Genomic DNA, 16,043 nt, shown 5'->3' on the forward strand with positions numbered 1-16,043 from the left:
ACTTACAAGCCACATATTAAAAAAGATCTAATCAGGAAAAGGCGACGTCATGAATAGTTGTAAGTAAGATGGCGAGTCGCTAAGGGCTGCTCGTACTTTAGTGAACAATGGTTGCAACATGCCCGAGGCAGGATTCGAACCTGCGATCGCAGCAGCAGCGCAGTTCCGGACTGAAGCCGCTACAACCGCTCGACCATAGTGGCCGACACTGTCGCATTCCTGATACGCAAAATCAGAGATATATTTCGCTCCAGAGACGGAAAAACCATCTCTTAAACAGGTGGTCATAATGTTTTTGAGATATATATAGGACCGTGGGAATTTAAGAAGATGGGACCTAGATAAACTGACCAAACCAGAGGTTGTACAGGGTTTCAGGGAGAGTATAAAGAAACAATTGACAGCAGTGTGGGAAAGAAGTACAGCAGAAGAAGAATGGGTAGCTCTGAGGGATGAAGTAGTGAAGGCAGAAGAGGATCAAGTAGGTAAAAAGACAAGGGCCATTAGAAAGCCTTGGGTAACAGAAGACATATTGACTTTAATTGATGAAAGGAGAAAATATAAAAATGCAGTAAATGAAGCAGACAAAAAGGAATACAAACGTCTCAAAAATGAGATCGACAGGAAGTGCAAAATGGCTAAGCAGGGATGGCTAGAGGAGAAATGTAAGGATGTAGAGGCTTATCTCACTAGGGGTAAGATAGATACTGCCTATAGGAAAATTAAAGAGACCTTTGAGGAAAGGGAACAACTTGTATGAATATCAAGAGCTCAGATGGAAACCCAGTTCTAACCAAAGAAGGGAAAGCAGAAAGATGGATGGAGTATATAGAGGGTCTATACAAGGGTGATGTACTTGAGGACAATATTATAGTAATGGAAGAGAATGAAGATGAAGATGAAATGGGAGATACGATACTGTGGGAAGAGTTTGACAGAGCACTGAAAGACCTGAGTCGAAACAAGGCCCCCGCAGTAGACAATATTCCATTGGAACTACTGACGGTTTTGGGAGAGCCAGTCCTGACAAAACTCTACCATCTGATGAGCAAGATGTATGAGACAGGCGACATTCCCTCAGACTTCAAGAAGAATATAATAATTCCAATCCCAAAGAAAGCAGGTGTTGACAGATGTGAAAATTACCGAACTATCAGTGTAATAAGTCACAGCTGCAAAATACTAACACGAATTCTTTACAGACGAATGGAAAAATTGGTAGAAGCCGACATCGGGGAAGATCAGTTTGGATTCCGTAGAAATATTGGAACACGTGAGGCAATACTGACCCTACGACTTATCTTAGAAGAAAGATTAAGGAAAGGCAAACCTACGTTTCTAGCATTTGTAGACATAGAGAAAGCTTTTGACAATGTTGACTGGAATACTCTCTTCCAAATTCTAAAGGTGGCAGGGGTGAAATACATGGAGCGAAAAGCTATTTACAATTTGTGCAGAAACCAGATGGCAATTATAAGAGTCGAGGGACATGAAAGGGAAGCAATGGCTGGGAAGGAAGTGAGACAGGGTTGTAGCCTCTCCCTGATGTTATTCAATCTGTATATTCAGCAGGCAGTGAAGGAAACAAAAGAAAAATTCGGAGTTGGTATTAAAATCCATGGAGAAGAAATAAAAACTTTGAGGTTCGCCGATGACATTGTAATTCTGTCAGAGACAGGAAAAGACTTGGAAGAGCAGTTGAATGGAATGGACAGTGTCTTGAAAGGAGGATAGAAGATGAACATCAACAAAAGAAAAACAAGGATAATGGAATGTAGTCGAATTAAGTCGCGTGATGCTGAGGGAATTAGATTAGGAAATCACACTTAAAGTAGTAAAGGAGTTTTGTTATTTGGGGAGCAAAATAACTGATGATGCTCGAAGTAGAGAGGATATAAAATGTAGACTGGCAATTGCAAGCAAAGCGTTTCTGAAGAAGAGAAATTTGTTAATATCGAGTATAGATTTAAGTGTCAGGAAGTCATTTCTGAAAGTATTTGTATGGAGTATAGCTATGTATGGAAGTGAAACATGGACGATAAATAGTTTAGACAAGAAGAGAATAGAAGCTTTTGAAATGTGGTGCTACAGAAGAATGCTGAAGATTAGATGGGTAGATCACATAACTAATGAGGAGGTATTGAATAGAATTGGGGAGAAGATAAGTTTGTGGTACAACTTGACCAGAAGAAGGGATCGGTTGGTAGGACATGTCCTGAGGCATCAAGGGATCACCAATTTAGTATTGGAGGGCAGCGTGGAGGGTAAAAATCGTAGAGGGAGACCAAGAGATGAATACACTAAGCAGATTCAGAAGGATGTAGGCTGCATTAAGTACTGGGAGATGAAGAAGCTTGCACAGGATAGAGAGCATGGAGAGCTACATCAAACCAGTCTCAGGACTGAAGACCACAACAACAACATAGGACCGTGCGTAGTCGGCAGTGTGGGTCTCCCGCATCGTCCCCCTGTGCTCCTCGGAGTATAGGACATTATATATATATATATATATATATATATATATATATATATATATATATATATATATATATATACAATATCCCATACTCCGAGGAGCACAGGGGGACGATGCGGGTGGCCCGCACCGCCGACTAGGCCAGGTCCTAGCGGAGGTGGTTTGCTATTGCCCTCCTCCGACCGTAATGGGGATGAATGACCCCGCCGGGAATCGAACCCGTCTGCGGGTGATTGTGTGGTGATGTTACAAACTTTTGGGGCCCATGGAGGAAGGTAAATTCATCAATTTGAGACAAGGGGCTGAAGTCCGGAGACGGCGTAATCGTTCTAGTACTGCTGATGACGCGACCGCCTACTTAGCTGAGTGGTACCGTGCTTACCTCCGATGCAAGGGGGGTCGGGTTCGATTCCCGGCCGCGTTTGAGATTTTCTCCGCTCGTGGATTGGGTATTGGGTTGCCCTCATCATGATTTCATCCTTATGAAAGCTCAATGAAAGAAGGCTCGTACTTTGCGGCAGAACGTCCCCGAGTGAGACCCGTTCGCCAATGATGCCTAACGCTTATTTCCATTTTTTTGTGACAGTGTACCTCTCCTAGTGCATCCGCTTCGCTTTCCACATTTTGGAAAGAATTAGTATATACTAGAAGTCCTGTAAGCATGGACTCTAATGTGCATACATTAAGAGTTACGAGCACTTGTTCTCCTTTGCTACTGTGAAACATATCTCTTGTGCTGAACGAGTACTCTGAAGGTATGTATTTTAGAACGAATGTGTACCGGATAATTTTTTCTTGTTTTGGTCCACACTACCTCTTCCTAAGATATGGAAAGCAAAGGGATTACTGTAGGAGACGTACACTGTCGGAGGCATCAGAGAGAGCGGTTTATCTTATAACTTGCCTCAGACTAGTACATTCACCATTCTCCATCATCCCTGAAACTGTGTTATATCATCATGGCGTCACCCTGTACGTTCGTTTCATTTTCTACACCAGTGGTAGTCAAACTTCGCCCCGCCGTTCTCAGCAGTATCCATCTAGCAAGGAATAGATGAATCCAAAACTGTTTGATAATGTTAAGAGTTTCCTTAATCTAACGTTTTCCTGCTTGGTAACAAAAATGCTTACAGACACAGTAATATTGTTAAGAAGTGATTCATTGTAGCTGACGTTGGTGAATTTGATCGTGAGCTAAGTAAAGTTCGCCACTTCCCTCAGGGGAAACTAACGTTATGTGACAGAGGGACTGTTTTTTTCCTTATTTGTTTTTCTTCCAATACTGACAACTCACGCGAATGTGCTTCTCGTACCGATCAGCTGTTACGGTACAAATTTCAGACGGACGTTATATAGTTTCGTGACTGCGCATTATAGGGACGGTCATCTGCATACTTGTAACAAGGAAGGCTATTGTAATACAACACAATGAATGAAAAGAAAATGACATTCCAAACATTTGGTAAACGTTTATGATCCTGTCACATATTGCATAATAAATTTAAATATAAGTAAAATTAATTTTTATTAATCAATTAATCATCTGACAACACAACAAGACTTCCTCAGACACAGTGTCACAGCTTTCGTTCGTTGAGGGTGGCGGCAGCAATCTGAAACAGAGAACAGTCAACACAAAGCGTTTCGAATTGTGCCAGTTTTTATATGGCTCTGAGCACTATGGGACTCAACTGCCGCGGTCATCAGTCCCCTAGAACTTAGAACTACTTAAACCTAACTAACCTAAGGACATCACACACATCCATGCCCGAGGCAGGATTCGAACCTGCGACCGTAGCAGTCGCACGGTTCCGGACTGCGCGCCTAGAACCGCGAGACCACCGCGGCCGGCCCAGTTTTTATCGATCAAAGCCTGGGCGCCGGCAGCCAACTTACTGCGCCTGTACTACAATAGCCTTCTCGGGACTCATAAGGTATGTTTCGAATTAGTACTAAGACCAGAATATATGAGGCCGGAGGTGCCACTCCAAAATCCCAATTTTGGCTCTTGACCAAAAACTTTTGACCACCACTACCCTACACCAAAGTGTAGAGTGTGGTTTTCGAGATGAGGCCCATTGTAAAGTCCTGCTCTTTTCAGACAAACAACAGAGAGACACAGTTGGGAACGTTTGCGGGGCAATTTCCGGTTCCGGCAGTAAACCGAGGGACGCCTCCGACAAAACCTAGGTCGGAAACAAATTGACTGATACCTGTTTTATGTGTGTGAAATCTTATGGGACGTATCTGCTAAGGTCATCAGTCCCTAAGCTTGCACACTACTTAACCTAAATTATCCTAAGGACAAACACACACACCCATGCCCGAGGAAGGACTCGAACCTCCGCCGGGACCATCCGCACAGTAATACCTGTTTTAGATTACTTCTGTGACAATGTGTCCTATGCACAAATATGGTGCGGTACTAGACATTCGAGGAGCTGTTCACGTGTGCAAATTCGAAGAATCGGCGACTTGTTCGCTATGTGCAGTGCAGCTACCCGTCGCTCCAGAGCGTGTATGTATGTTGGCACAACTGCGTTCAACTGAGCGTGCCATACTTCATTGCACGCTGTTGTAACGCATGCACATAAATATGGAAAAGTGGCAGCAGAGTACGAGGTTGCGAGGTCGGCCTTTCATTTCGACAGCAATTTGTCGTCTCGCTACTGTGGAGTGTGAAGTTACGTGTAATGAATTCTGTTCGTAGTCCGAGAGGACGGCCTAAACGTCCTCGACGTGTGAACTACAGTGCCGCAGACACTGAGCGCCTTAAACGGAGCGGAGCGGAACGCATACACACGTCAGCAGCCCCCCTGGAACGTCCTAACCTTGAGGGAAACCGGCTCCCCTCCCTCACAACGCGAACCGCGGCCGTCTTGATTTACGTGGCCGGTATAATTGTCGGCCCTCCGGAGTTATGCTAATGGCTGTTTGCACGCAACAGTCTGCGCTCTAAAAGGCGTTTAGGGCGGGGGAATCGATTTGCATAGCCGCCTGTTCGCACCCGCTCTCGTCCCTGCAGTGCAGTAATTGCGGGCCACACACAATAAAACACTGGCCGGCGCTGCGGGGAGCGGGGCCTTCCAGCAAATCGCGTTTCGTGTCGGGCGGGTCAGTGACGTCGTAAGTCCACGCTTCAAGCCAGGGACGGACACTCCAGCTAACAACACACCTCCGAATGGCCGAACGACAAGTGAAACTGCGAGGAAAAATTACGGACTGGTAGAGCTGCAAAAGCAACAGTTATCTAACAGAAACATGTGTCTTCACCGCCACCAGAATGCCCGTGTCTACATTGCCAAACGGCATTGGCCAATTGTGATATAACGTGCGCATAAGTACAGAAAAATAATTTTATTTTATAGCTAAATTCGGTGTTATTTTTAGCCAAATTCGATGTTACTTTTTGACAAATTTTGTGTTATTTTTGGCAGATTTAGTGTTACTTTTGTTGTTCAATTCTGTGTTATTGTAACTGCCAAATTCGAGATTATTTTTTGGCAAATTTGGTGTTACCTTCTGCAAATTCTGTGTTCGTTAATGAAAAATGTTACCAGATGCTACCTTTTTTTTCAAATTCTGTCTTTCTTTTTGCCAAATTTGGTATTATTTGGTATTCGCGACATTTTGGTTTATTTTCGGCAATTTCTGTGTTATTTTTTGCCTAATTCCCTTATTTTTTGTCAAATTCGATTTTTTGCCAGCTTCGATGTTTTTTTGCCTAAGTCGATGGGTTTTACTGCCAAATTACATGAGGTTTTTGCTAATTTAGGTGCTATTTTGGTCGTCATATTTCAGTTCTTTACGCGGGAAATGAACTGTCACTTTATACACACATGAAAAAAGCTTTGCATCGCCCCGGTTCCCAGGGCTCCTGAAGATAGACGTTGACTGTGGATATTGTATCACAGACACAGTCCCTTTGACTGTTCATAGACATCACTAAGCCCGCCCAAAGACGTAAACAACAATGCATGAGCAGCGCCTATTAGACGGAGGGGGTCCGGCAGCCGATCAGTTCCAATCATTTTACCAGGAAGGAGGTACACGGCTCGTGTTGTCTGTAGTGTAACCATGTCTAGAAGGTCAATACCGCGGTTCGATCGCGTCCGCGTTGTTACTTTGTGTCAGGAAGGGCTCTCAACAAGTGAAGAGTCCATACGTCTCGGAGTGAACCAAAGCGATGTTGTTCGGACATGGAGGAGATACAGAGAGACAGAAACTTTCGATGACATGCCTCGCTCTGTTAGTGCAAAGGCTACTACTGCAGTGGATCCCGCTACCTATGGATTATGGCTCGGAGGAACCCTGTCAGCAACGCCACCATGTTGAATAATGATTTTTGTGCAGCCACAGGACGTCGTGTTACGACTCAAACAGTGCGCAATAGGGTGCAACTTCACTCCCGACGTCCATGGCGAGGTCCATCTTTGCAACCACGACACCATGCAGCGCGGTACACTTGGGCTCAACAACATGCCGAGTGGACTGCTCAGGATTTTCATTACGTTCTCTTCACCGATGAGTGTAGCATATGCCTTCAACCCGATAATCATTGGAGACGTGTTTGGTGGCCACCCGGTCAGGCTGAACGCCTTAGACACGTTGTCCAGCGAGTGCAGCAAGATGGAGGTTCCCTGCTGTTTTGAGGTGGCATTATGTGCTGCCAACGTACGCCGCTGGTGGTCATGGAAGGCGCCATAACGGCTGTACGACACCTGAATGCCATCCTCCGACCAATAGTGCAACCACATCAACAGCGTATTGGCGAGGCATTCCTCTTCATGGACGACAATTCACGCCCCCATCGTGCACATTTTGTGAGTGACTTCCTTCAGAATAACGACATCGCTCAATGAGAGTGGCCAGCATGTTTTCCAGACATGAACCCCATCGAACATGCCTGGCATATATTGAAATGGGCTGTTTATGGACGAGGTGACCCATCAACCACTCTGAGGGATCTACGCCGAATCGCCGTTGAGGAGTGGGACGATCTGGACCAAAAGTGTCTTGATGAAGTTGTGGAGAGTATGCCAGGACGAATACAGGCATTCGTCAATGCAACAGGACGTACTACTGGGTATTAGGGGTACCGGTGAGTGCAGAAATCTGGACCACCACCTCTGAAGGTCTCGCTGTATGGGGGTACAACAAGCAATGTTTGGTTTTTATGGTCAATAAAAAGTGCGGAAATGATGCTTATGTTGATTTCTATTCCAATTTTCTTTACAGGTTTCGGAAATCTAGGAAACAAGGTGAAGCAAAACTTTTTTTATGTGTGTGTATGAACCTCAGGTTTGAGTGAAATAAACTCCTGGAAATTGAAATAAGAACACCGTGAATTCATTGTCCCAGGAAGGGGAAACTTTATTGACACATTCCAGGGGTCAGATACAACACATGATCACACTGACAGAACCACAGGCACATAGGCACAGGCAAAGGAGCATGCACAATGTCGGCACTAGTACAGTGTATATCCAGCTTTCGCAGCAATGCAGGCTGCTATTCTCCCATGGAGACGATCGTAGAGATGCTGGATGTAGTCCTGTGGAACGGCTTGCCATGCCATTTCAACCTGGCGCCTCAGTTGGACCAGCGTTCGTGCTGGACGTGCAGACCGCGTGAGACGACGCTTCATCCAGTCCCAAACATGCTCAATGGGGGACAGATCCGGAGATCTTGCTGGCCAGGGTAGTTGACTTACACCTTCTAGAGCACGTTGGGTGGCACGGGATACATGCGGACGTGCATTGTCCTGTTGGAACAGCAAGTTCCCTTGCCGGTCTAGGAATGGTAGAACGATGGGTTCGATGACTGTTTGGATGTACCGTGCACTATTCAGTGTCCCCTCGACGATCACCAAAGGTGTACGGCCAGTGTAGGAGATCGCTCCCCACACTATGATGCCGGGTGTTGGCCCTGTGTGCCTCGGTCGTATGCAGTCCTGATGGTGGCGCTCACCTGCACGGCTCCAAACACGCATACGACCATCATTGGCACCAAGGCAGAAGCGACTCTCATCGCTGAAGACGACACGTCTCCATTCGTCCCTCCATTCACACCTGTCGCGACACCACTGGAGGCGGGCTGCACGATGTTGGGGCGTGAGCAGAAGACGGCCTAACGGTGTGCAGGACCGTAGCCCAGCTTCATGGAGACGGTTGCGAATGGTCCTCGCCGATACCCCAGGAGCAACAGTGTCCCTAATTTGCTGGGAAGTGGCGGTGCGGTCCCCTACGGCACTGCGTAGGATCCTACAGTCTTGGCGTGCATCCGTGCGTCGCTGCGGTCCGGTCCCAGGTCGACGGGCACGTGCACCTTCCGCCGACCACTGGCGACAACATCGATGTACTGTGGAGACCTCACGCCCCACGTGTTGAGCAATTCGGCGGTACGTCCACCCGGCCTCTCGCATGCCCACTATACGCCCTCGCTCAAAGTCCGTCAACTGCACATACGGTTCACGTCCACGCTGTCGCGGCATGCTACCAGTGTTAAAGACTGCGATGGAGCTCCGTATGCCACGGCAAACTGGCTGACACTGACGGCGGCGGTGCACAAATGCTGCGCAGCTAGCGCCATTCGACGGCCAACACCGCTGTTCCTGGTGTGTCCGCTGTGCCATGCGTGTGATCATTGCTTGTACAGCCCTCTCGCAGTGTCCGGAGCAAGTATGGTGGGTCTGACACACCGGTGTCAATGTGTTCTTTTTTCCATTTCCAGGAGTGTAGATGGCAAAATGCAATTTTAACATTCAGTAATTATCAGTTACGAACGTTAGTAAAATGCTTTCTTCAGATTTATTACTTTTTTATACGGCAAAATTGCAGATTTTGCGATCTGTCTTAAAAAATGTCGATTTCACGTTATTTCGCTAAAATCACTTAGTTCCGCGTTATTTTTCGAGTTATAAATTTCCACGAAACTTCCCTCTCCCTACGTATACATCCCAAGTTATCTACTCTGTTTGCGACATAATAGATATACAAGGTGGTCAGAAACGCTCTGAAAACCTTGTAAGGATGTTGCAGCGTAGGTTTTTCCGACAAATAACCGTTAAGAAAAAAAATTCGATAAGCAGCACCGTTTCCGAATTCCGAAATTATCCAGTGAGGTCATTGCGGGGGAAAATTCAGGCAGCCTCCCAGAGACATTGTCATCAAATGCGTTCTACGTTTGGTATCCTGAAACTGAACAGAGTCAGCTTTTGGTCACCTAGCTTAAATTTATCACTTCCGAAAAAGGTACACTGTAACTGGTAATGTTCATTTGCACAAGTGATAAGTCACAGACCCGCAAATGTCTGTGCATTACTGCATTTTACCGCATACAAGTGCTTGGATCTTCGCCCACGACTACCTGATTGGTAACCTTCATTGCTAATTAAATTGGAGACGGTGCAACGTATCGTATTTTTGTCTTAATTATTTATCAGCACGAAATCCCTTGCCACATCTTTACAAGGTTTTCAGACCGTTTCTGATCACTCTCTATAGACGGAAATCTGTGCGTATTAGTGAAATACTATCCGCACCGTATCCGCAAATCTGTGGTCTACATCTGCAAGATTCTGGTCCGCATCCGCGAATAATAAAATTTAATGAAGCTGTTGGCTACTATGGAACTGTGAAAGTAAACTTGCTCCTCGCTTGAATTTCTTTCATTTGCGTTGTAATTATGTAATAGGCGTATTTAAACTGTTTTAGCATGTAATTATCTGAACTGTTTCTTATTTAAATTGTTTTGTTAATTAAATTGCATTGTGTATTATTGAGAAAGAGCGGGAAACCGCGCATAGATACATTTTGAGAAAGAGCGGGAAACAGCGCGCAGTAATACATCTGTAATGGTAGCAGGGATTGTCTGCACCAAAAACCATTGTTGGCGGCGAGACCGCACTTTTGTAGCATTGAGCGTTGGAAGCGAGCAGTTGCGAGTAAGATGTGAGACGAGGCAGTCGTAGCTAGCGAGACATGAGAGGAGGTCGCTGTAAGCGAGGTATGAATTAACACTTTGAAAGAAGCGGTGTGCTCGCCAGCCACTCGCTATATGTAGCGCAATGCTAGTTTTTAAGAATTTTTGTAAAGAACTATGCCCCTTGTAATTGTTTGTCAAGATCGTTCTCAGAATATAGTTATGTAATTTTGATGGAAAATTAGGTATGTAGCGCAACGCTACTCTTTAAGAATTTTTGTAAAGAACTATACCCCTTGTAATTGTTTGTCAAGATAGTTCTCAGAATATAGTTAACTTCTGCCAGATTAAATGCATTAAGAATTTTCTATCCCAAAATCATTCACGTAAATGCTTTACGGAATTTATTGTTATCTTAAAAGAAAAGTCTAAACTGAGCTTCAGCTTTTATCAAATCTAAATTAACTTCAACTTAAAGAATTCCAGTCACAAAGTATTATGAAACTCCACCAGCAGCTTATAATTATGTTAAAGAGAAGTAAGTATATTCATTCCACACTTTGCTGTAGCAGTCAGATGGCGATCCAGTATAAATAATTAAAGGTAAGAATCAGTCTTAATAATTTCAGGTAACGACTGAGGGCCACGGCGACAACACATTTTATGTTTCGTCGTAATAATCAGCAGGTAGTCTTGACAGAGCAGCAGTTAAAAGATTTTAAGAGACGCAGCGTTCAGTCAGCAAGCAAACGTTCATCCAATATTAGACGGGAAGGTTTCACTTGGCGATATCCATTCAGTACGACATTTTAGTGAATCTACTGTGGATATGAATATACTGACTTTGATAATAGTGTGAATAAGTTACTGTTAAGTGGCGCAACGCATATACTAAAGTGTATAACTTTTATTCACAGGTCATCGGCAATTCTGTTTGCTTTATTGATTCGGCGTGGAAAAGTGTTTGTTCAGTGTTGAATCCGCTTTGAACAGTGATATATTTTGTTGCGTGTGATGATTATAGACAATGTCCCGCAGAATAATTACTCGTTCTCAAACTGATAAAACTTTTTGTTGCGTGTGATGATTATAGACAATGTCCCGCAGAATAATTACTCGTTCTCAAACTGATAAAACTGTACAAAATACTGACGAGAGATTCTTTTCTGGAATAGGCAGTAATAATACGTGTGAAAACCCTGATTCTGTAACGTTAGGTGAACAGACATTTAATAACTGTAACAATATGGAAGCGTTTAACGAACAAGTAACTTCAGAAATGCCCACAGACAATGAAACGGTAGTGCAAAATAATTTGGCATTAAATGCAACAGACGGTACACAGTCACAAATTCCGCATAGTAGACATAACAGTTTCAGTAACGAAACCACTACAATGCAGTCAGACAGAGAGACTCCATTAAGCACTGATTTAGATTCAAACGGTACACAGCTACACAACCTGCGTAGCAGATCCAACAGTTCTCATGACCAAAATTCCGAAATTACGGAAAACGTGACGCAGTCACAATCATCTGAGGATGTTCAAATGAACACAGATCTACAGCCTTTAACAACGAATACAAATACACACAGAAGTCAATCCGAAACGGATCCAATAATGGCATTTTTGCTACAAATGAGACAAGACATGAATCAAAACTTTAACAGAGGGTCACAAGAATTAGAAAAAAGGTCACAAGATCTAAAAAACGAAATTAAGGCAGAACACGCACACACAGATCAGAAATTAGACAACATGTACCAAAATCTAAAACACGAAATCAAAGTAGAAATTCAAACAGTCGCTGAAAAATGTTCACAATCAACACAAGAATTACGCGACAAAATTCAAGAAATATCCGATAACCAAGCAACATTTGCAGTTAGTATACGGGAAACAATGACAGAAAACTTTGCTAAACAAAACGCTCAGATTGATGAACGTTTTAACAATCACACAGAAAACTGTTTGATACGTCACCGTAAACTGGTGCGATCGCAGGATAAAGAACGAAAAGAATTACTACAAACAATCACTAAACAGCGTCAGGACGACAAAAAGAAAGTGTTTGCCCAGGGCAAAACATATGTAGACAATCACATACAGTCGATCTCGGAAGAAATCGAAACGGTCAAAGAAACAAATAATCAAATACAAGACAGGCTTACAGAAATCCAAACACAGACAATCGATGTGAAAACTTCTACAGACACTGAAATCCAGAATGTTAAAGATAAATTAACAGAGGACGTTCAGACACTAACTGACAAAATAGAACGCATAGAAATTAACCATGACACAGAAAATTTAAAGGCAGATTTTAAGAAAGTCACCAAAAGCAACCGTAAATTACGAAACGAACTGACAGAAAAGATCAATGAACTCACTACAAGAATAGATCTTTTAGATACTAACAATGACGAGAGATCAGACGACACTGCACCAGTCCCAGTGCAACAGAACTCTAATAGTAATAACACGCCATTGACAAATATACAACAAACTATCACAGATCTAAAATCGCGTAATGATTCATTGCATCAGCAAATAAATTCTCTACAGCAAGAGATAGCGGACGCACAAGAAACCGCCGCACATAATCATTTTCAACAGAACACACATCGTTACGAAATGCCTCAGATCCATAATACATATAATGTTGGTAGACTTCAGAGAGTAAGAGATTTTACCCAGGAAGAAAGACACCCGAATCCATATTCAAGACAATACGACAACACTTACACACACAGACATGACAGTTTTGATCACAAACATTTTCTTTCAGTTAGAAAGTTTAAAACATTTAAAAACGACAGGGCGCAAATACATCCGTTGGATTTTATCCAACAGTTCAGGGGAGCACTTCCACCATCATGGCCAGTACAACATAAGTTAGAATTTATTGTCAGTTTTCTTGAAGGAGAACCAGCACGACGAATGCGACCAATTGCTAGACAATGTTTTTCCGTAGAAGCATTTGAGGAAGCATTTTTATCAGCATATTGGTCTGACACTACACAAAACAGCATCAAAGATCGGCTACTTAGTTTGCCAAACTTTGAAAATTCTACCTTTCCAACAATCACACAATTTTTCGAGTACATGGTGGAACAGAACCAGTACCTCAACGAGCCATACAGTCAATCGGCATTAATACAGCTTTGCATTTCAAAACTGCCCAGAGCTTTGAAAGTGTCATTACTGACAGGGCAACAAAAGGACAATGTATCCGCTTTTAGAGACATCTTACAACTATTAGAAGCACACCAGGCAGACTACGCATTTGTTAACAAAAATTTTTCACGACAGAACGGAAAACAAACAAACTCAGCTACTTTTGAACAAACACGATTTGGTAATAACAATCCGAGTAAACGCTTTCGCAGCGAAAATGACAATGAAAACAGGAGTAATGAAAAACATTATACTGACACGGTAAATTTATATTCAGGACAGCAACAGAATCCGAGACTTAACACACAACCGAATAGGTCAAATTTCCATATGAATCATCGCTCAGATAATGCGACCGGGGAAGGCCATTACGCGGGTCGACCGCAAAATGAACAAAAACAAACGTTTCTACGGGGTGCAGGTGGGCTGCCGTACAGTCACAGTTATAACGACAGGAGAAAAGAAAACGAACACAGACCGCCGAGGACGTTCCACAATGACAATTTTAACGGAAACTACAACAGGGCCCAACAGCTGCGTTACCGTATGAATGTACCAGACACCAGATTTCATCCACCAGACACTGCTAATAATCAAAACGGCAGAACTGTACAGTTGATAGAACACATACCAAACTCCCAAGCTGAAAATCACATATCGGAAGAATTATGACTAGAGAAAACCTGCAATGAATCTCTTAATGTCGATACTATGAAATCACACAGAGAAAACATAACGACCGAAAATGCCATTACATTTGACGACGTGAGAGACACATTGTTACAGGAAAAACCAATCCTACAGAAAACAATATATCACCCAATAATAGAGATAAATTTACAGTCGCACAATATTTTAGCGATAATTGATTCAGGTTCACCTATGTGCGTAATTAACGAAGACACATTTAACAGATGCAATAGCAATAATGATTACCCAGTATTTCCTTTAAACAGAACGAAGGTCAAGGGAGCTTTTGCAGGAAAAGGCATTGAAGTTAAAAGACAGACACAATTAACATTTGTTTCTGCAGGGGAAACGTTCCACAGTGATTGTTGGATAGTTCCGAATTTAACAACAGACATGATATTAGGAATAAATTTTCTTGTTCAGTACGATGCGAAGATTGACTTCAAATCGTCATACCTGACACTACAAAAGGAAAACAGGGAAGTGATCGTAAGATTTCAAAACACAGTATCCTCCGAAGAACAAAATATGCACAGGATCGAGATTATTACTGATTCTCAAGATAACGATTGTTATATCGCACTATACACGAACACACTTAATAATGACTTGGTAGAGGAACAGGAGTACAATATGTTCGAGACAATTACACGCAAGGTAGACAATAGTGTAGCAAAATGCGACGCAGAACGCACAGAACTTGAAAATATTCTGGTACAACACAAAGCAGTTTTTGCCAATGTTCCAGGAACAATGACAGGATTTATGTACGAATTTCAGGTGAAACCACACGAGACTTTCAAAGCAAAGCATTATCCAATCCCACACATACACACAGAAGCAGTTAAGAAAGAATTACAAGCAGTGATCGATCAAGGAATAATAGAACCAGCAGCCAGCCAATATATAAATCCACTACACATTGTTGAAAAGAAGGATGGATCACTACGTTTAGTTTTAGATTCACGTCAAGTTAATAAAATAATCATTACAGAAACCGACCGACCACAGACGTTAGAAGAGTTACTGCAAAAATTTCATGGCACCTCCATTTATACTACACTCGACCTCAAATCAGGGTTTTGGCAAATCCAACTACACCCAAATTGCCGAAAATATACGGCATTCCTTTGCTTTGGGGAATGCTATCAATTTTGTAAACTTCCGTTTGGACTAACGATTTCGTCTGCCGCCTTTATACGAGGCATGAATACTATTCTACCACAAGATCTGAAAAACAAAATTACTACATATGTCGATGACATTTTAATTGCAGCAGAAAACTGGGAACAACACAATCATACTCTTCAACAATTACTGAATACATTCGAGCAGAATGGTATAACTATAAACTTGCGTAAATCTGAATTTGGTAAAGCGTCAATAAAATTTCTAGGGCACATTATCTCACAAACAGGTATCGCACCAGACCCTGACAAATTGCAAGCACTGAAAGACATCGACGTGCCAACAAACAAAAAGGAACTTCGGAGCTTTTTAGGTCTTATCAATTATTTTAGAAAATTTATCCACTACAAAGCATTAGACACGCCCTTGCTATACCAGCTTACAAGTAAAAACACACTTTGGTCATGGAATGAAGACGTTGAAGCTGAATTCGAGAACTTGAAAGAAGCATTATTAAAAGCACCTTTGTTATCACACCCTGACCCAACACAAAACTTTTCCGTTGCAACAGATAGTTCAACCACAGCACTAGGAGTACATATTTTCCAAGAAATAAAGGAAGAAGATAAGACAGTCGTGAAACACATT

This window comes from Schistocerca gregaria, chromosome 3, assembly GCF_023897955.1.
Source record: "Schistocerca gregaria isolate iqSchGreg1 chromosome 3, iqSchGreg1.2, whole genome shotgun sequence".
Taxonomy (NCBI): Eukaryota; Metazoa; Arthropoda; class Insecta; order Orthoptera; family Acrididae; genus Schistocerca; species Schistocerca gregaria.